Here is a 20,149-nt window from a genome sequence, read left to right as displayed (position 1 = left end):
TACACACTTGAAGTTTGTTCTCAGCTAGAATCAGAAGTTACTGGTGTAAAAGGTAGTTTCACATATGTAACCTTTTTAGACATTAAAGGAATTAAATGATCAGTGTAATTGGGTTTAACATGAGTCTGACGCCATCATTCACCTGGAAAAATGACACAGTTCCCTTTTTTTTTAAAGTGAAATGTCATTTGTAAATTGTTTTTGAACATGTTCAGATTGATGTATGATGTGTTACAATTATTCCAGAAACAAAATTGTGTGGATGTGATGCTTCTAATAGACATTACATCCTCTTAACACCAGCACCACACATCCCCCAACAAATTGAACTGTCAGTAACTGGTTTAAGAAAAACCTTGTTTTTTTTTTTTTTTGTTTTCATTATAAAGAATGTTTGAAATTTGTGAAATTAACTGCTATTTTTTTTCCTCCTTTTTCTTTTCCTAAAAATGTATGCAAGCTGGCTTAGCTTTATTTCTGCAGCAATAAACAGTGACACTGAATGTGTTTTAAGTCTCCGCCTAATAATTCACACACATGTAAATGTCACACACACACACACACTTATCTATAACTAGAATGATTAAGACAGGTCCTAAGATGTCAACTCGAAGGCAAGAAGAAGATCGAGCCAGTTAACGGCGAAGCTCTGCCAGTGATCAGATCCCCTGCTGGGATAATAAGCTGGTCACAGGAGGAAGTTCAGACCACACAAACGCTGCTCACCCTGTACGGAGGGGTTCCTTCCCAGATCCAGTGTCCAGAGGCTTGATGCTAAGCATGAAAATGGACGCAAGGCAAGTTTAATTGTGTAGCACATTTCATGTACAAGACTATTCAAAGTGCTTTACATAAAACAAAAGCATTTACAAGTGGTAAAAGACAACAAATATAAAAAACACAAAATCATAATAAAATCAGTTAAAATGATTAAAAGCACAAAAGTTAACATGCAGATTTCATGCATAGGCGCATGAGAAAAATGTTTTTAACCTGGATTTAAACATGTCTACATTTGGTGAAAGTTTAATCTCCACTGGCAGTTTGTTCCACTTGTTTGCAGCATAACAGCTAAATGCTGCTTCTCCATGTTTAGTCTGGACTCTGGCCTGGACTAGTTGACCCGAGTCTTTGACCTAAGAGCTCTGCTAGGTTTATATTCTCTGAACATATCACAGATGTATTCTGGGCCAAAACTGTTTTGGGATTTGTAAATGATCAGAAGGATTTAAAATCTTTTCTGTGACTGGCTGGAAACCAGTGTAAAGTTAAAACTGGTGTGATGTGTTCAGATCTCTAATTCCTGTAGGAGGAGTTGGAGGAACCATCATGGGAGGAAAAACCCCTGCATGGGATGTATCACGGACAGATAGCTGAATTGGCAGATATGAACAAGTCCTACCAATAGCTGGACAGGGTTGGACTGAAGGACAGCACAGAGGATTGATAATGGAGCAAGACAGGAGCACCAGAGCAGTCGAGGCCCAGATCTACTACACCAGGCAGGACCCCAGGTGCAGGCTGTGCACCTCACAGCAGGGTGTCAGGCAGGTAAAGAGTAGATGGAACGGCCTAGCCAAGAAGCCAGCAAAGCGTGCAGAAACATCTGTGCAGAATATGGACTGGAGACACCTCACAATGGGAAACACTTCCCACTGTGGTGGAGTAAGAGAAAGCTAAGATTCTGCGGGATTTCCAGATACAGACCAACAAAATGGTGGTGGCCAACCATTTGGACATTTTGGTCATGGAGGAGCAGCAGAGGAAAGAGGTGGTGAAAGACCAACAAAGGCTGTTTTTTCTCAGGAAGCTACACTGAGCAGTGACTACTCCTGAATTTCCACAGAGCCACCACTGAAGCATCCTCACAAACAGCATCATGGTGTGGTACAGAAGGACCTACACTGTGTGGTGAAGATGGCACAGAATGAGGTGGGGGTCGAAGATGTGTACACCAACTGTGAGGATGAAAGCCAGCAGCGTCATTTCAGACACGTCCAACCCCGGTGATACACTGACTGAACTTTTACCATCATGTTGCTAATGCTACAGAACAATCCAATCCTACACAAGAAGCCTGAAGAATAGTTTTTTCTCTTCTGTTGTAACCTCATTACCCCCCACCTACACCTGCACCTACACCAGCCACCCCACTAGAGCTACTTCTATAACTCAATGTCAATAACCTTTTCATTTCTTTATTGTATTTTATAAATTCAGAATAATTGTTTATATGTTACAAATGTTTTCTAATTGCTAAGTTTTATAAATTATTTGAGTTCTTATGACTTAATTTATTTGAGTTTTACACAAATACTTTATAACTCTTATAATGAGAGTTGCCCTTCTTGATGTAGGAGGAAAAGTTGTAATGACAAGCTTTGACCAGATGATGGAGGCAATATATTGAAAAACATTGGCTCTGTTGGTGCAGCTGAATTGTGTACTTAGACAATTTCAAACCTAATACTTGCAAAACATGTTTAGAAACTCAGAAGATATTTGCAAAGTGAATGATTTTACTGTAAAATATATTTAGTAGTAGTAGTATTTATTCAGTCATCACACACAATACAATAAATATAAACATTCTAGACAATATAAACTAGTCAACAGTCTTAACATTAGGTAGTGACTGAAAAACAATGTGAGGGATGTGTGGTCAGGAATGAAGAAGATCACTGGCTTCGGGATAAAGGAGGATCAGACTGATGGAGGTCTGGACAGAGCGAATGAACTGAACATGTTCTTCAATAGGTTTAGCTCACCTCCTGCTTCAACCCCAACTAGCCACACACCCTCCATGAGCCCACAGCTTTCCTGTCACACCTCCACTCTGTCACCCTGCAGCTCAGTCAAGGACCTGGACACAACCTCATCTCCCTCCACATCAGGACTTCCTGAAACCTCCTCTGCCTCCACCTCCACTCTGTCTGTCTCCTGTAACCAAGTCATGCAACAACTGGTGAAACTGAACCAGAACAAGGCTGCAGGTCCAGATGGTGTCAGTCCCAGAGTTCTCAAGACCTGCTCAAAACAGCTATGTCCGATTCTCCAGCACCTGTTCAACACCAGCCTGAGCCAGAGAAGAATCCTGGTGCTGTGGAAAACATCCTGCCTTGTTCCAGTGCCTAAAAAACCACAACCAGCTGAACCAAAAGACTACAGACCAGTCGCCCTGACATCTCACGTCATGAAAGTCCTGGAGAGACTCTTACTGGCTCACCTCAGCAAGCAGGTGAACACCTTTCAGGACCCATTACAGTTTGCATACCATAATGGGCTTGGGGTTGAAGATGCCATCATATACCTGCTTCAGAGAGCCCACTCTCATCTGGACCAGTCAGGCAGCACTTTGAGGGTCATGTTCTTTGATTTCTCAAGTGCTTTTAATACGATTCAGCCTGCTCTGCTGTGTGAGAAGCTGCAGAAATTCCAGGTGGATCCCTCCACAACCACCTGGATTTACGACTACCTCACAAACAGACCACAGTTTGTGAGACTGAAAGGTTGTGTGTCTGAGATGGTGGTCAGCTGCACTGGAACACCACAAGGGACTGTACTTTCACCATTTCTATTCACGCTGTACATCTCAGACTTCCAGTACAACTCTGAGTTCTGTCATCTGCAGAAATACTCTGATGACTCAGCAGTTGTTGGGTGTATCAGTGATGGACAAGAAGCAGAGTACAGAGAACTGGTCGGTCAGTTTGTGAAATGGTGCGGTGACAATCATCTCATCTTGAATACCAAGAAAACAAAGGAGATGATTGTTGACTTCAGGAGGAACAAGAACACACATAGAAGTGTTTCCATCATGGGAGAGGAGGTGGAGGTGGTGGAGGAATACAAGTACCTTGGAGTTCAGCTGGACAACAGACTTGAGTGGAAAAGCAACACTGAGTACATTTACAAGAAAGGTCAGAGCAGACTCTACTTCTTAAGGAAGCTGAGATCTTTTAACGTCTGCACCAAAATGTTGCAGATGTTCTACAGGTCTGTTGTTGAAAGTGCAATCAGCTTTGCAGCAATCTGCTGGGGCAGCGGCATCAGAACCAGAGACTTGAAAAGAATTAACAAACTGATCAAGAAAGCCGGTTCTGTGCTTGGAGTAACTCTGGAGCCGCTGGAGTTGATCATCAAAAAAAGAATTCTGTACAAGCTGACGAAGATAATGGAAGATCCTTCACACCCTCTACACAACGCCGTGACGAAACAACAGAGTGTGTTCAGTGGGAGGCTTGTTCAAGTCCGATGCAAGACAGAGAGATACAGAAGATCCTTCCTTCCAGCAGCTATCAGGCTGAAGAACAAAGCCCTTAATTAATTAATGTGATTGTTTTTACTAAAAAATTACTACTACTACAATATTGAATTTCCCTTTGGGATTAATAAAGTATTTTTCATTCATTTTTCATTCATTCATTCATTCAAAAGGCACAGGCTGAAGCATAATGCTTATATATGCCTGTCCTACTTTCTTTTCAATTTAAGCCACCCTCCAAAAGTAAACATAATACCAAAATACAAAATCATTCACAATTGTAACCCTCAAAAATAGCTTTATAAACCATTCTTTTGAAAACCAAAAGCGATTTACACCCTCTAACATTTTTATTAGCATTGTTCCATAATTTAACCCCAACAATCGAAATACATCTCCTTTTAATCCCTTTTTTAGCTTTTTGTACAGCAAACTTACAAACATCTCTGAAATCATATTTGCACTCCTGTATTGAAAAAAACCTTTGTACACCGTCGGGGAGTGACTTTGTTTTAGCTCTAAACATGATTTGCATTATTTTATAATATACCAAATCCTTAAATTTCATAACATGTGATTTTATAAACATTGGATTAGTGTGATCATAGTAACCAGCCCTATTAATAATACGTATAGCTCGTTTTTGTAGTATGACTATTGAATTTATAGTCATTTTAAAAGTCGACCCCCACAATTCTACACAATAAGATATATAAGGAAGTATAAGTGAACAGTATATTATATGCAAGGCCTTATAATTTAATATATCCCTAGATTTATAGAGGATTGCTATTGACTTTGAAATCTTTCCTTTAATATAATCAATATGTTTTTTCCATGTTAATTTATGATCAATCACAACCCCTAAAAATTTTATCTCAAAAACTCTTTCAATTTCAACATCACAGATTTTTAATTTAATTTCCCCATCAATTCCTTTTTGATTTCCAAAAACCATGAATTTAGTTTTCTTAATATTTATTAACATCAAACCAAGTTTTGAGTATGTCTAGCTCCCTTTCAACAGCATACAAAAGTTCCTTTAAATTTTTCCCAGAGCAAAATAAATTTGTATCATCTGCCAACATAACAAATTTTAACCTTTCAGTAACATTGCAGACATCATTAATATATAATAAGAAAAGTTTTGGACCAATCACCGATCCCTGGGGTACCCCACAGGTGACCTTCCTAAATCCTGACACAGTCTCATTAATTTGCACACATTGCTGTCTATTATCCAAGTAACTTTCCAGCCAAGAGTAAGCTAAACCTCTTATTCCATACTTCTCCAATTTTCTCAATAATTGCCTGTGATCTATAGTATCAAAAGCCTTCTGTAGGTCAATAAAATTCCATCCATCCATCCATTATCTTGACCGCTTATTCCAATAAAATTATCTGTGCTAATTTCATATTATTTGGAAAAACACCTCTTTGAAAAGACAGATTACATATATAAGTCAAAGGTCTTACAATAAAATCAATTACTTCTTTAATAATTACCATGTCAATGGAATTTATATCAGTTGATGTTTTGTTTTGAAATTTTCTTACAATTTCAATTATATCATTTTCATGTACCCCATAAAGGAACATAGAACTGATATTACCATTAATCATATTTTCAAACAAATCTTTTTTATCATCAGGCACATCAATTTTGTTCGCCAAAGTAGTTCCAATACCCACAAAATAGTCACTGAACTCATCCACAATACTTTTTATGTTGTCCACTGTAGCATCAGAGCTGTTTAAAAAATAACTTGGAAATTCTGACTTATAAGATCTATTCCGAATTATATGATTATTTACTTTCCACGTCCTTTGTATGTTGTTTTTACTCTCCTCTAATATTTTATTGTAATATTGCTTCTTCTGTAATCTCATAATGGAAATCAGTTTATTCTTATACTTCTTATATTTTCCTTCACTTTCACTGGTTCTCAATTGTAAATATTTCTTATAGAGTAAATTTTTCTTTTTGCATGCTTTTTGCAAACTTTTTGTCATCCATGGCTTTCCTTTGTATTTATCCTTCATCCAGCACTTTCTAATAGGACAATGTTTGTTATATAGCTCTACAAATGTAAACAAAAATGCATCATAGGCCTGATTAGGATCATCAACATACACCTTGTCCCAATTGTAATTTATAAGGTCCCTCTTTAAGGCCTCAATTCTTTCTGGTGTCCTTATTCTTATTAATTTACAAGAAGGCTCACTCACACCAACTGAACTTTTAACCTTTAAATGATGTGAAATCACAAAAATAGGAAGATGATCACTTATATCATTTAAAAGCAAACCACTTGTTGTTTGGTCATGAACATTTGTAAAAATGTTATCAATAAGTGTGGCTCTTTCCTTAGTTATCCTACTAGGTTTGTCTATAAGGGGCCAGAGACCAAAACTAAACATAACATTACAAAAGTCTGTTTTTAGTTTATGTTCTTTATATTTTAACAAGTCTATATTAAAGTAACCACAAACAAAAAGTGCTTTCTTATGACATACTTTCCCAAAAATATCACCAATGCTATTCATAAATTGATCAATACAAGAACCAGGCGTTCTATATATACAACTCAAAATTATACTCTTAAATTTAGTTGAATGAATTTCAATTGTCAAACTTTCCATAATATCATTAACAATTGTACTGTCAATTACCTTACACTGAAAATCTTTCTGTACATAAAAAGCAACGCCACCACCCCTTTTATTTATCCTGTTTACAGTAAAAATGTCATACCCTTCTAACACAAAATCAGCACCCTTTTCATTTGTTAACCAAGTCTCACTTATGGCAATGACCTGAAATGTATGTTTTAAGGATTTTAAGTAATCTTTGGTTTGTACATAATTCGTATAAAGACTTCTACTATTAAAATGTATGATTGAAAAACCCTTCAAATGAAGACTATTAAACAGATTCTCACTATTTGTATTGCATGTGTGAAATATTTACCATCACCTAAATTTCAAACCTTATCTCCAATATTTAATTTGGGATTATGGATTTATTTTACCAGGTTGCAACAGAGAAAACTGTTATTTTATTTACAAAAAAAAAAAAAAAAAAAAAGACAGGACATTTGTTCGATTACAGTGCAACCCATAGAACTTCCCTATAATTAAATAAATTAATAATAATAACAATAAAAAGACAATTCTTTATTCAGCATTTTCAGTTAGTTAAGTTTTTAAAATAAATGTTGGCATGTCCCTTTAAGAGTGGGCTGACAAACTGAATGTATAGCAAAGATAACTGAGAAACAAAGAGCTGTCACTCCATTTCTCATTTCTTAGTTTAAAAATGACAAGCGCAACAGTGAAAATGTTAACATTTTCTTATTGCCAATCAAAACACCACTCACTTCATAAAACCCACAACATCTTCCGAATTCTACTTTACGTAAGGGTTATCTTTAAATAGAATTCAATGCATGGCATTTAAAATGAAGTGCTAAACAAAGCACTCTTGTGCGGAAATTTTAACTACGAGAGGAACTGAAACCCCTTAATGAAATCTTTAAATATTAACGTTTTATATTCTTCAAGTTTGATTGCAAAAATAAAATATCATTGCAAGTAAGTGTCAGTAAATGTGATAATTTTTTGAAAAAAAAAAAAAAAAAAACATCAACAAAACAAAATATTGTTGCTTAAATGAGCGCTTGCGTGAAGTCACTGGGGTGGCTCATCTTCTTCTACGTCTATAGAGACGATCTTTGTGTTCAATGACAGCGAAGAGCTGAAGCCTGAAGCAGCAGCAGCTCTCAATCTCTGCCTGTGTTTTCAGACAGCGCTGGTGTACGAGTGAGCCATTCAGTACAGTGCAAACTAATGCTAATATTCCTTCATGTCTTCTCGGAGGAAATGAAAATACTCAGTGATGTCTGGACTTGTTGACTGGTAACTAACCTGTAGAAGTTCAAACCCCCACACCGGAACAGAAGGTGACAGCAAGTGACTGGAGCCGAGATTGACAGGTAGGAGCGCTCATTGAAATGATGTGTGTAAAATGTTCTCAATTTAATGTAAATAGGCTAAGCTTTTAGGTTGAACGACCAACATAGAAAAATAGCTTCTTTTCGCCACTTGAGTTTTAACGAGACAGCAGCGGGTGGCGGAGGTTGTATGGCGGGAAGGTGGCAACAGGTGAGCCGCTGTCATAGCTGTGAAACACGTTGTTACACAACCGTTTATAGCGATGGAGCTAACTTTAACTTAGCTGTCCCAAGATAGTTAGCATTGAAGCAGCACAGGTGTATGCAGAAGAGCTGTAATGACTGTTTTAATTAGTTAACTAAACTAGTACACCGTTTTAACAGAAGATGTTTTTTATATTTCGCAGCGATAAATGGAGACATGTTTAATTTAATGATGGCTAAAGTCTGTTTAACTGCAGTTTTAGCTAAACTGTGAGATTAAAAGCAAAATTTCTAAGTTAAATTGGCTACAAAAGCTAAGTTACCTCCAAGAAACCAGAGCTGGTTCCCCCACAACACGGAAATATGACCAGTTTAACTAGTTAACATTATCCAGGTTATGACTTGGGTAACACTGTTTGGACAAAGCAGTACAGACAGGATGAGTAAGGGTAGAGGAAGTGTGTAAATGAATGCATTGACTAATAACTACTGATACACAGTAAGTCCAGTCTGGTCCTCATCACGAGGAAACCTTAAAAAATTTAACTAAGTAAATAAATTAGATTTCTTTAATAAGATTAGCAAAAATCCCCTGTTATATGCTTGAAGTTGTCTCCCTCCCTTTCTCCTGTCTACATGCACTCATCCATCTCTGCTCCACATTAACTCCCCTCATTACACATGCCAGCATGCCTTGATAGCTGTCATTATCTCTAGATCTGTCAGCAATGTTTATAGCTTTATGTGTAGCATTATGTAATCCATTTTCACATAATTGTCTCTTTCATTGGTACTATTAAATGGTTGCCAGTGTTTGACACTAAAATCAGTCTGACCCTAACAAAATCCAGGTGGTCAGTGTTGTACAGCAGATAGAAATCTTGATTTTTAAATGTTTAAGGCTTCAGCTTGGATTAATTCTTTGATTTACACTGTTATTGTGGCTTTTAAATGAACAGAATCAAAGATTCACTATTGCCAGAGCTGTAAATGTCATGGTTATCCTGTGGAAAACAAACCATACTGTCTTTCATGAACCTGGTCTATTTTCTTTTTTTTTTTTTTTTTCTTTTCATTTTATGAATTACATTTTTAACTAAAACAAAGCTACTGCTAGCTCCTTTGAAAACAAAAGCTTTAGTAGTTTGCTCATCTGGAGCGTTAATAAAATTCCAAGGAGGAAAGACATTAACATTTACCTCTAGCTGTTTCCACCAAGGGGTCCGACTTGGGATGGGATGGTTTGGTAAACCTTGATTTTTATTGCGTTTCCACTGCCAGCTGTATCCTTCCCTGGGAGGCGGGGTATCTGTCAGATAGCAATTGATCATCAGCTAAGAATGTGACACAGAAACAAAAGAAGAAAAGCAAACATCTCACAGTTTGTGTTCTTTCTTCTTGACATGTGGCTTTTAACAACAAAAATCCATGGTATAGTTCATCATGGAGCTGCTGCACAGGAAGTGACAATTATTTCGACCAATTAATGGATTGCAGCGTGTCAAGCTCCACCCCTTAGGGTCACATCTGTAAGGTTGTGACCCCAACAGAAGGGCTCTCATAAAGTAGGATATTCTGGCACCTTTACCAAGCTTTTGCCTGTGGAAATGCAAAACAGTGCATACCGTTCTGTACAGAGCTGGACAACTTGGTGGAAACGGGGCTTTAGAGAAGCAACTGTTACCATCCATCCATCTAGAAGGGTTTTAAAACCATTTCAAAACTTCTTGGAGTCCATCATTCTGCAGTGAGTAAGATTAGGAAGGACAGCTGTCAATCATCCTTTTGTCTAAGAAACTGCAAAAATGAAAGTCTACATCTCTAGCACAGGCAGACAAGACCAAAAACAGAGCCCTCTGGTCATAATACACTACTGTATGCAGTGCACACACCTCAAGAGCATGCATATCTCATACCAGCTGTCAATCACCTGGATGGAGTGGTGACAGTTTGGTTTTTGTTATGCAGCCACAGGATCTGGACACCTTGCAATCATTTGCCATGTTTACATGGACACAAGCAGATTAAAAGCCTGATCGAAATAAACATGCTTCATGTAAAGTTACCAATCGGAAGAGTCTGATCAAATCATACTCATTCGGATGTAAATTTAATCCCGATTAAGACTGGTTAGTTATGCTAATTGTTGTTCCGATGGGTGTGTGTGGAAACACTTATCTAATACAGCTAGAAATTATTCTCACTGCGCCTGTTATGTCAGCCGTTTATTAATGTAACGTAATACCCCACTTTATGTTATGGTTTGTATTGGACTCAAAGAAAACAAAAAAACCCCACAGCTAGTGGAAGACATGTTGCCAAAACAGAAGCGGTCAGTATGTGATACAAACACATAACTTGAAATTTTAAAAGAACTTAAAATGATTAAGGGGGAAACTGAAATTGGTAAGATAGCAATGAACATGCAGTGGTGTTTGTTTACATGGAAAATCAACATTTCTTCTTCTGCTGCTGTTCAGTCAGGCAATTCTGTGCATAGCAGAATGATTTATTCTGTTTAAGCATGTGATGCATGTAAACGGCCAACATAACCAGTCTAAATTTTTTACGGCCTATGTAAACAGTACAGGTCTGATCGGATTGTAACCCGACTGAAGAAATGTGCACGTAAACATGGCTAATGATCTCAAACACAGCAGGAAATCTGCAAGAGAATAGCTAAAAAAAGAAGAGAATCAAGGTGTTGCAATGACTCGGTGTGGCTGAAATGTGGTTGCATGAATAATAAAACAATATTGTGGGCAGAATTCCTTCACAGCAATGTGGGAAACTGATAATATTCTACAGAAAATGATTTCTTTAAGCTCTTGTTGCTAAAAGTGGTTCTACAAGCTGTTGATTCATGTTTTGGGAGATTTATTGTAGTTTTCTATAAACTGCTTTTGTATTTTGGCTTAGATTTGGTTAAATAATGACTCACTGGTGTATGTTATATTGTTTGTATGAGTCTGAAAATTCAAAGCTTGTTTGCTTTCTTTTCTAACTTAATACAGGATATCCTGAACCACGTTCACATGTGTGGAGCATTATATTGTAACTACAGACACAAGCTTAACTTCCTTTACGATAACGGCTGCTAACTGAAGCAGTTTGAGGTCAAAGCTCCTGTTCCTCCACCTGTGTGTGCATGACTTTGTGATTCACTGCAGAGTGCACAGAGACAGATTAGTTGCGCAGCAGTGGATGATGCTAGTTTTTAATCTTACATATTCTCAGGCTGTGATGTGATTAAGGAAACATACTGTTGACTTCACTTTGACTTCCTTTAGTTTTCTTGTCAGTATAATTGTGACATTGAAAGGTGGTTGAGGCTGCAGAGTTTTACAACACACTGAGTGTGTTACAGCAGCAAGCACCCGTGTGATTTTACTAAGAAGTAAAAGCTGAGGTGTTTCTGGAGTTAACACATCTGTTTTGGAGCGTTAAAGTGCTTTGATTGTGTTTTGTACACGAGTAGAAAGACTAGCTTTGTCTCTTGTGTAATTTTTTCATTAGTAAAACACAATTCATGCAACATGGTATTAGCTTAAGCTGGGATTACATATAAAATTTTCCCACAAGGACAAAAGTAATTTAAAAACATGTACAGTATGTATTTTCTTGTCACACACAGTGATATTTTGTTGAACCGCCTTTAGCTTTGATTACGGCAGCATTAGCTGTTAGATTTTTTCAATAAGCCTCTGCAATGTCACAAGATTTATTTCCACCCAGAGTTGCATTAAAGTTTCACCATGATCTTGTACTGATGATGGGAGAGTCCGACCACTGCGCAAAGCCTTTTCCAGCACATCCCAAGAATTCTCAATGGGGTTGAGGTCTGGACTCTGTGGTGACCAATCCATGTGTAAAAAATGATGTCTCATGCTCCCTGAACCGCTCTTTTACAATCTGATCCCCATGAATCCTGGTATTGTCTTCTTAGAATATGGCCGTACCATCAGGGAAGATGGAATAATCAGCTTATTCAGTATTTTCAGGTATCAGCTGACCTCATTCTTTAGGCACATAATGTTGCTGAACCGAGACCTGAACCTAGACCTGACCAACTGCAGCAAATCCAGATCATAGACTGCCCCCACAGGCTTGTACAGTAGGCACTAGGCACGATGGCTGCATCACTTCATCTGCCCCTCTTCTTACTTTACTCTGAAACAGGGTAAATCTGGACTCGTCAGACCTCATGACCTTTTTTCTATTGATCCAGAGTCCGATCTTTATGCTCCCTAGAAAACTGAAGCTCTTTTCTCCAGTTTTCTTATGGCTACACAACATTGTGCATATGGAAATGCTCTTCACTACTAAACATAGCCCTGAATTAATTTAATTTAATTTAATAGACTGAATTATGTGTTTATTTACCCATATTTGCGAGGCCTTCAGTTGCAGTAAACTATTGTGTATTTACTTCATATTTAATCACGACTTCATCAAGACAGTAAAAAAAAAAAAAGTAGTTAAAAGTGATATATGTAGCCACCTCTCCCATTCAGTTCTGCAGCCGTAATGTTGTATATGAAGAAACCTAAAGCAGTGTGGAGTGTAATTACAGCTGCTGACAGAAAATGAATGAGCCAGGGTCGTCTTCTCAGCATGTTTAAACAGTTATTGTTGCCCCGAGATGGTATGATTACAGGCGATAGGAAGATGGGGTATTTATTTAGAGGAAACTGTCTGTCAGTGCTGGCCCGGTGGCGAGCAAGCAGTTAGCAGTGCAGGAACGCTGCCAGATTATATGGTGCCAATTTCCCAACAGGATGTCAGTCCGTGGCGGTGTTATGCCAGCTTCCTGAATGAGTAGAAAATATTGTAAAACCATTGATGACTCAGAGCCATTCAAGCTGCTTTTGGTATGAGTTGGTAATTAAGAATGTCGGTTGGGGATATGATGTGAGCCGGAAGTTTATTGAAAAAGGTTCTACTTTTTTCTCTTTGAGAGTAAATCACTGGGACTTACACCTCCAGCAAATAGTGTTGGGTTCCACTCTTTTCAACTCTTTGTGGTATATCCTCTTTCTCATGTAGCTCCCCTGTGTTGTATCACATAAGCTCGCAGGTCAGCTTTCTTTTATCCAGAGAAGAGAGTCTGACTGGCCTGGTGTCTTTCCGGTAATCTCAAATTACTACATTACTACTGATTACTACAATGACCTGAACATCAGAATTATGCAATGAGTTTTCATTATTATTATCAAATTTGGCACCTAACAACACTGACCACCCACTTTATTAAGTTCACATGTTCAGTTACTTCTTAATACAATTAGCTGTCTGACAATCACAGCAACTCAGTGCATGTAGTCACGCAGACGGGGTGAAGACGACTTGCTGAAGTTCAATCTGAGCATCAGAATGAGGAAGAAAGGAGATTTAAGTGACTTTGAACGTTTCATGGTTGTTGGTCTGAGTATTTCAGAAACTGCTGATGTACTGGGATTTTCACGCACAACCATCTGTAGGGTTTCCAGATAATGGCCTGAAGAAGAGAAAATATCCAGAGAGCAGCAGATGTCTGGACCAGAAGGTCTTATTGGTGTCAGAAGAGAATGGGCAGACTGGCTGGAGATGATAGAAAGACAACAGGAAGTCCAATAATACCTACAAAGGTCTGCAGAATAGTGTCTCTGTACACACAACACGTCCAACCTTAAAGCAGATGGGTTACAGCAGCAGAAGACCACACTGGGTGCCTCCTGTCAGCTAAGAACAGGAAATTGAGGCTAGAATTCACACAGACTCACCAACACTGGACAATAGAAGATGGAGAAACACTGCTGGTCTGATGAGTCTCCATTTCAACTCCACATTCTGATGGTAAGCTCAGAATTTGGTGGAAACATGTAAACATGGATCCATCCTGCCTTGTATCAATGGCTCAGGCTGCTGGTGGTGTAATAGTGTTGGGGATGTTTTCTTGGCTCACTTTGGGTCCCTTAGTACCAACGTGGCCTGGTTTAACCACCACAGCCTCCCTGAGTATTGTTGCTGACCATGTCCATCCCTTTATGACCACAGTGTAGCATCTTCTGATGCTACTTCCAGCAGGATAATGCACCATGTCACAAAGCTCAGATCATCTCCAGCTGCTTTCTTGAACATAGTGAGTTCACTGTACTCTAATGGCCTCCACAGTCACCAGATCTCAGTCCAGTAGAGCAGCTTTGGGACGTGGTGGAACGGGAGATTCTCATCATGGATGTGCATCAGTAAGTCACATGAGAGTCTGATCACGGAAAAAGGAAACGTATAAAAACTAAGATTTCCGAGTTTTATGAATCAGTATTGGATCAATTATAATTATGTCCATTCAAATCGATTTTTTTAAACCCAGCTCTAGTTGTAATGAATTTAAATTCATATTGTTTGTGCCATGAGAAGATCAAATCAAATTTATCAAATTTATTTATTTATTTTATTTATTTATTTATTTTATTTATAAAGCGCTTTTCATGCAAAGGCAACACAAAGTGCTTTACATAGTATAAATGAATGCATATTAAAATGAAAAAAAAAAAAAAAAAAAATCACAGAACAAAAACAATAAGCCCTTTACACACCCAGTTATGTGACAGATCAAACAAACATTGTAACGGTGTAAATTCGGGCATCAGTTAAGTCTTTGAAAGCATTTTTAGTTCTCAACAACTATTGTCTGTTCAAGAGTTTCTGCTGAACTAAAGATGATGCAACTTTCTTTTTCTTTGTGAGTGGTGCCATGTGGACTTCATCAATGGGAGGGGGGCAACAGAAAGGCTTCTCTGTTAGGAGAACAGTAGATGAATCAGCAGCTGGAAACACATCAGTAGGAACACTTCTATCCAGTCTGATGATTCCTGGTTAACAATAAACTTTATTTACTACAGCAGAGAGCTATGAGAGGATTAACCACTGATATCGTTTCAGTAAGTAACATTTACAGAATGTCTGGTTTAGTCTTTCCTGCAGCCTGATTTGATTTTAGATGCAAAGAGCATGACGCATGGTTTAAACTGTTGATAGTGGTCTACACATTTGCTTCAGTAACTATTTTTTTTCTATGAAATGCAGGACAACCTCAGATGATTTAAACTCTGTTTTTATTGTTTTGATAAAGAGCATTACAGTTAAAGTTTTTTAATGTAGCTATTCCCAACCCACTTCCCTGATAGCAATAACAATGAACTGTGGGGGGGGCATAGGTAGCTAATGGGTGTATGAGGTCACTTCATGGTGCAACGTTTGATGAAAACGTTCTCAAACAGGTCATAGAATAAATTAAAGGAGTTAACTGAGCACATAAGCAGGCTCCATACACCCTGAAATAACTTGGAGGAGCCTAAAAGTGACACTGAGCTTTTCCAGGTTATAAAGAATCTCCTATCCAGCGGATGTTTTTCGGGGCATGGATAGTAGGGATGCACGATATATCGGCATTAATATCGGTATCGGCCAATGTTAGCCATTTTTTAACATATCAGTATCGGTCCGATAAGCAAAACTGGGCCGATATTAACAGCCGATATTTATTTTTGTATAATTGCTGATTGTGGACGTGTGTTGGAAGGTTTGGCCATGCAGCCATGTTTGGACATGTGACAGCGATGCAGCACTACATTGTGGGATGTAACTGAAGCAATTTCAGCTGTGTGGTAATTTTTCACGGTGTAAAAAGAAGGTACTCAAAAAGCAGTATGCAATATCTGCAAAGTCGAAGTAATGCGAGGAGGATGCCGTGTCAACTCATATAACACCACAAATTTGATATGTCATCTGAAAAACTGCCATCCAGAACTTCACAAACAATGGTGGGAAGCTAACACCCCTAATGTTTGCTTTATTTTCACTTTGTACAGAATTTGATAATCTTAAACCTTTTAAAACAAAATACATATATTGACATCTGTAAATATCGGTTATCGGCCATAACAACAATATTAATATCGGATATCGGTATCGGCCAAAATTTTCATATCGGTGCATCCCTAATGGATAGTAAAAAGCTAGAATCCTCCTTATTGCTAGGATGCCAAAATGAGTTGAAAATAGATTCAGAGGGAAGATGTGACTGTATCGTATCAAACACTTCAAAATGTTGAGCGTTTGGGAAGAGACTAAAATCATTAAGATATTATTTGTTTTTATTGCAGACGTCACAAACTGTTGGGTAAATTCAGGCTAGTTTAGCATTTGTGTAGCATGAAGGACTTTGCATTGCATTAATCCACAGTGGATAAATTGGATCAAAGTTCCTCAAAATATGAGAAAATATCTGTGTTGTACAGCTCTTTCACACCAACGACTCCACGACTGAGCCAAGTTTCTAAACAAGTTCATATTTGACATTTCAACATAGGATTATTGCAGCAGTGTCGATGTGGACGGAGTGTGCAAACTAAAGTCCAAAATTAGCCCAATATTCCCAGTATCATCACGGTGGGACAAAAACTCTGCAAACTGTCAGCTAAAGAGTCGCAAAGGGAAAAAAACACAAATCATAGATCATGTTTTCCTCTTATTTTATGCTTTTTATGTATTTTTTTTTGTATGAAGTTTTATTCCACTTGAAAAGAAAAAAAAAATCTTCTAATGTGTTCTCCTGTGACTGTCTTTGTTTGAAATGAATAATGAAGGTCCTGGTAGCTTCCATGGAGATGAATGAGGTTGTATAGCGAAGTCACTCTGATGATAATAGGCTATCTAGGGCTTCACTTCTTTCTGGATCATCGTGGTGTTTCTAAGATGAATTAATTTAGGGGCTATCTCTTGATTCTCTCCTGACTGACTGTTTATAGAGGTTGGTCCAATGGGTCCCTGAGATATTTACCCGTGTAACACCTCTATTAAACATCTGTAAAACTGCTCTGGTAAATTTTTTAGCTTCTACTTTTGCACAGTTCTTTATCAGACATTAATTTACTAATTCCTAGATGAACTGGGCTTATGTGGTTTTCTTTTAGTTGAAGATAACCATTTACATTTTCTGTTATGTTCCAGGTGAATTTACTCTGACACAATAACACATATCTTGATTCTGACACTTATGAAATAATCTGACGTGTCTTTCTTTTTAGACCAAGATTATACTTCTTGTATTTTGGTTATATAATTTCAGACAGGACACAGAAAATAGGGCCTCATGATGAAGAGGTTAACAGACTGTAGAGGCCAGCAGTTGGTAGTACAGAAAGGAGTTTGTTAAGAACCTGGTAACTGCTGTCGGGGTTTTCCAACAGACTATGAATTTCCTACAGATCTAATGTAAGTGTGCTTGATAAGAAAATACACACTGACCTCCACTGGAGCGCAGTCACATTCAGTAACAGGAAGTGATGTCACCATCCATGAAGTTAAAAATAAATCCGATACAGTCACTCAAAGTCAAATTTCCTCTAGAACAGGTTTACACTTCATCGTTTTATCTGTCTGATGCTATTTATCTGATTTACATGATGACATGTCATAGCTGCTGTGTGTCCACGGCAGTCAGCACACACACAGACACATGCGCACACACACAGGTTTGTGTCAGAGGACAGAGTGCACGTGTCAGAAAACATGTCAACCAGCTGAAAATCAGACAAAAATAAGAGAGTTTTCTAAATTCTGTCAGGCAGCTGAAGATGGAAGCATCTTGCTCCAGAGAGGAGCAGATGGATGATTTCTCCTGCTCACCGATAGCCTCACGATCGTCATGGCAACCCTCACAGCTGAACAAGCTCAACTTACGTCATTGAAGAAATTTCTGAGCTGTATTATGGGTTTAAATGGATCCAATATTCTATGTAGGCTTTAATAACATCAACACGTCATATGAGATCTGAACTTTAAGAATACTTAGAGCGACTCCGCTGAATGAACCGGTTTCATCAGGACATTTAAAAAGTTTCACTTTTTTCTGTCTTGAGAGTTTTTGTTTTTCCTCCATCACAGCATTTCTGGCTCTGAATCTGAGGAAATGCTGTATTGTTCTGGTAATTTAGAAATGAATGTTGACATGTCAAATCAGATTATTAAAGTAATCTGATTACTCCCAGATAACTGATTTTAACTGTCAAATAAATGAACTCAGTGTTTTATATACAAATAAAAAAGTTATCTGAGAATGTTTTTATTATTCAAGAAAACTAGGCGGTGTTACATAATTAACTGTAAATGAATCGATGTTGAATCGAATCGGATTAGGCTTTTGTGATTCGAATCGATTCAGTAAATTAGTGATGATGCCCAGCCCTAGTTTTCAGTGTCCTCTGAGTTTATTGTTTGGCCTTTCTTACACTCTGTGGTGACTGGCTGGTAGTTTGTGGTATTTATTTACCAGGTGAGGGTCTGCAGCAACCAACTGGCCTTCTCTGTGTTAAAATTGGCTAAAACTGTGTGATGGCTCTCTCATGTTGGAGGTTTTTATCAATAACAAAAGAGGTGACTTATATGAATTGTGCTTGTCAATAAATAATTGACAACCCAGGAGCCATTCATCACTTTTAAAAGCTGCCAGACTGAGTGTGTGCATTTGTTTACAATTCACGCCTATGAATGTTATTAGTGTGCGTTACTGTCCCATTGGAGAGCTCACAGTTATATACGTGCTTTGTTATGTCACCAACAAAGATTCATTTGTGGCGCAGCCCTAGGGGGAAAGAATAGCTCGGTGTTTCTCCTTGTTGTGGGCTTCTCCTCTGACACTGAGGATTCCAGTCAGCTACTTCACTAGGTGGTGGGTGGACTATGTCCTTGTGTGTCTGCGTGAAACGGATAATGTTCATTCATGCTGCTTTCTCCTGCAGAGAGCCCCTCAGGCATTCCTGCCCCAGCCCCCAGACCTGGCGTGGAAAAATGTCAAGTCGATTCACATCCGAGGCTCGAAGTTGCTTCCTGTAGCGATTAAACTGTTTATTGATTGAGCAGGGCAGAGTGTGAAGAGCTTTTAAATGTTTCAGAATGATGTCAAATCTCCTTTAGCTCTACTAGGTGTTTATATTGTGGACTGATGATGAAATTCATGGTTTTTACTTTTAAGTTCTGCAGCGGTGGTATCAGTTACTTATCTCCGAGGTTAATTTATGTCAGGGGTTGACAGTTTCTGCATCACTTCAGAAGACACAGGGTTCAAAACTAGGACATTTCATAGAAAGAGGAGTTGCTCAAGTAGTGGATTTAAACATGTTTCTGATCTTCTTACTTCAGTTTTAACACAAATAAAAGCTGCTGTCCTCTATTTGCATGTTTATCAAGTACACACTGGTGATCCTGAAGTACTTTTCTCTTAAAAGACAGCAGAGTTCTGGCTCTGAAGTAGCACATATATTTAGGTTATAAATATTCAATATATTGTTAACAGTCTGTTCATAGGATATACATTACTGCACACTGTTTCATTATATTTATATTCACTGTGTCTTTTCTAGTTTATTCCTGTAGGTGTTTTTTATGGGGTGTTAAATGTAGAGCATGACCCCCCCCCACACACACACACACACACACACACACACACACATCCACTACTACCTCCCAGCCTGACCTGCGACAGTTTTTTTGTACTAGTTTTATTATGGACTATTCTTTTATGTGTAACATTTTAACAGCACTTTAATATTTATTACTTATAGTTTTATTTTTATTTATTCATTTGTAACATTGTGAATTTGTAGCTGCTATAGAGACAGAGATGCTTTTTGTACAATGACAATAAAGCTTCTTCTTCAAATGTGTGATTGCACATCCTCCGACT

The 20,149-nt window shown here is 38.0% G+C and overlaps 1 protein-coding gene across 6 annotated transcripts in view; it reads left to right on the top strand.

Moving 5' to 3' along the window:
• Positions 1–8,008: 8,008 nt before the first annotated feature.
• tnk2b (tyrosine kinase, non-receptor, 2b) overlaps positions 8,009–20,149 on the top strand; it is a 72,569-nt gene continuing 60,428 nt past the window's right edge. For all 6 annotated transcript variants that reach the window (XM_041992224.1, XM_041992219.1, XM_041992223.1 and 3 more), the window contains exon 1: positions 8,009–8,259. The gene's annotated coding sequence lies outside the window, so the exon portion shown is untranslated. The remainder of the gene's footprint in view (positions 8,260–20,149) is intronic.

The sequence above is a fragment of the Melanotaenia boesemani genome, chromosome 8 (assembly GCF_017639745.1).
Source record: "Melanotaenia boesemani isolate fMelBoe1 chromosome 8, fMelBoe1.pri, whole genome shotgun sequence".
Taxonomy (NCBI): Eukaryota; Metazoa; Chordata; class Actinopteri; order Atheriniformes; family Melanotaeniidae; genus Melanotaenia; species Melanotaenia boesemani.
Note: the sequence above shows the minus strand (reverse complement) of the source record. Positions and strands in the feature narration are given on the sequence as shown.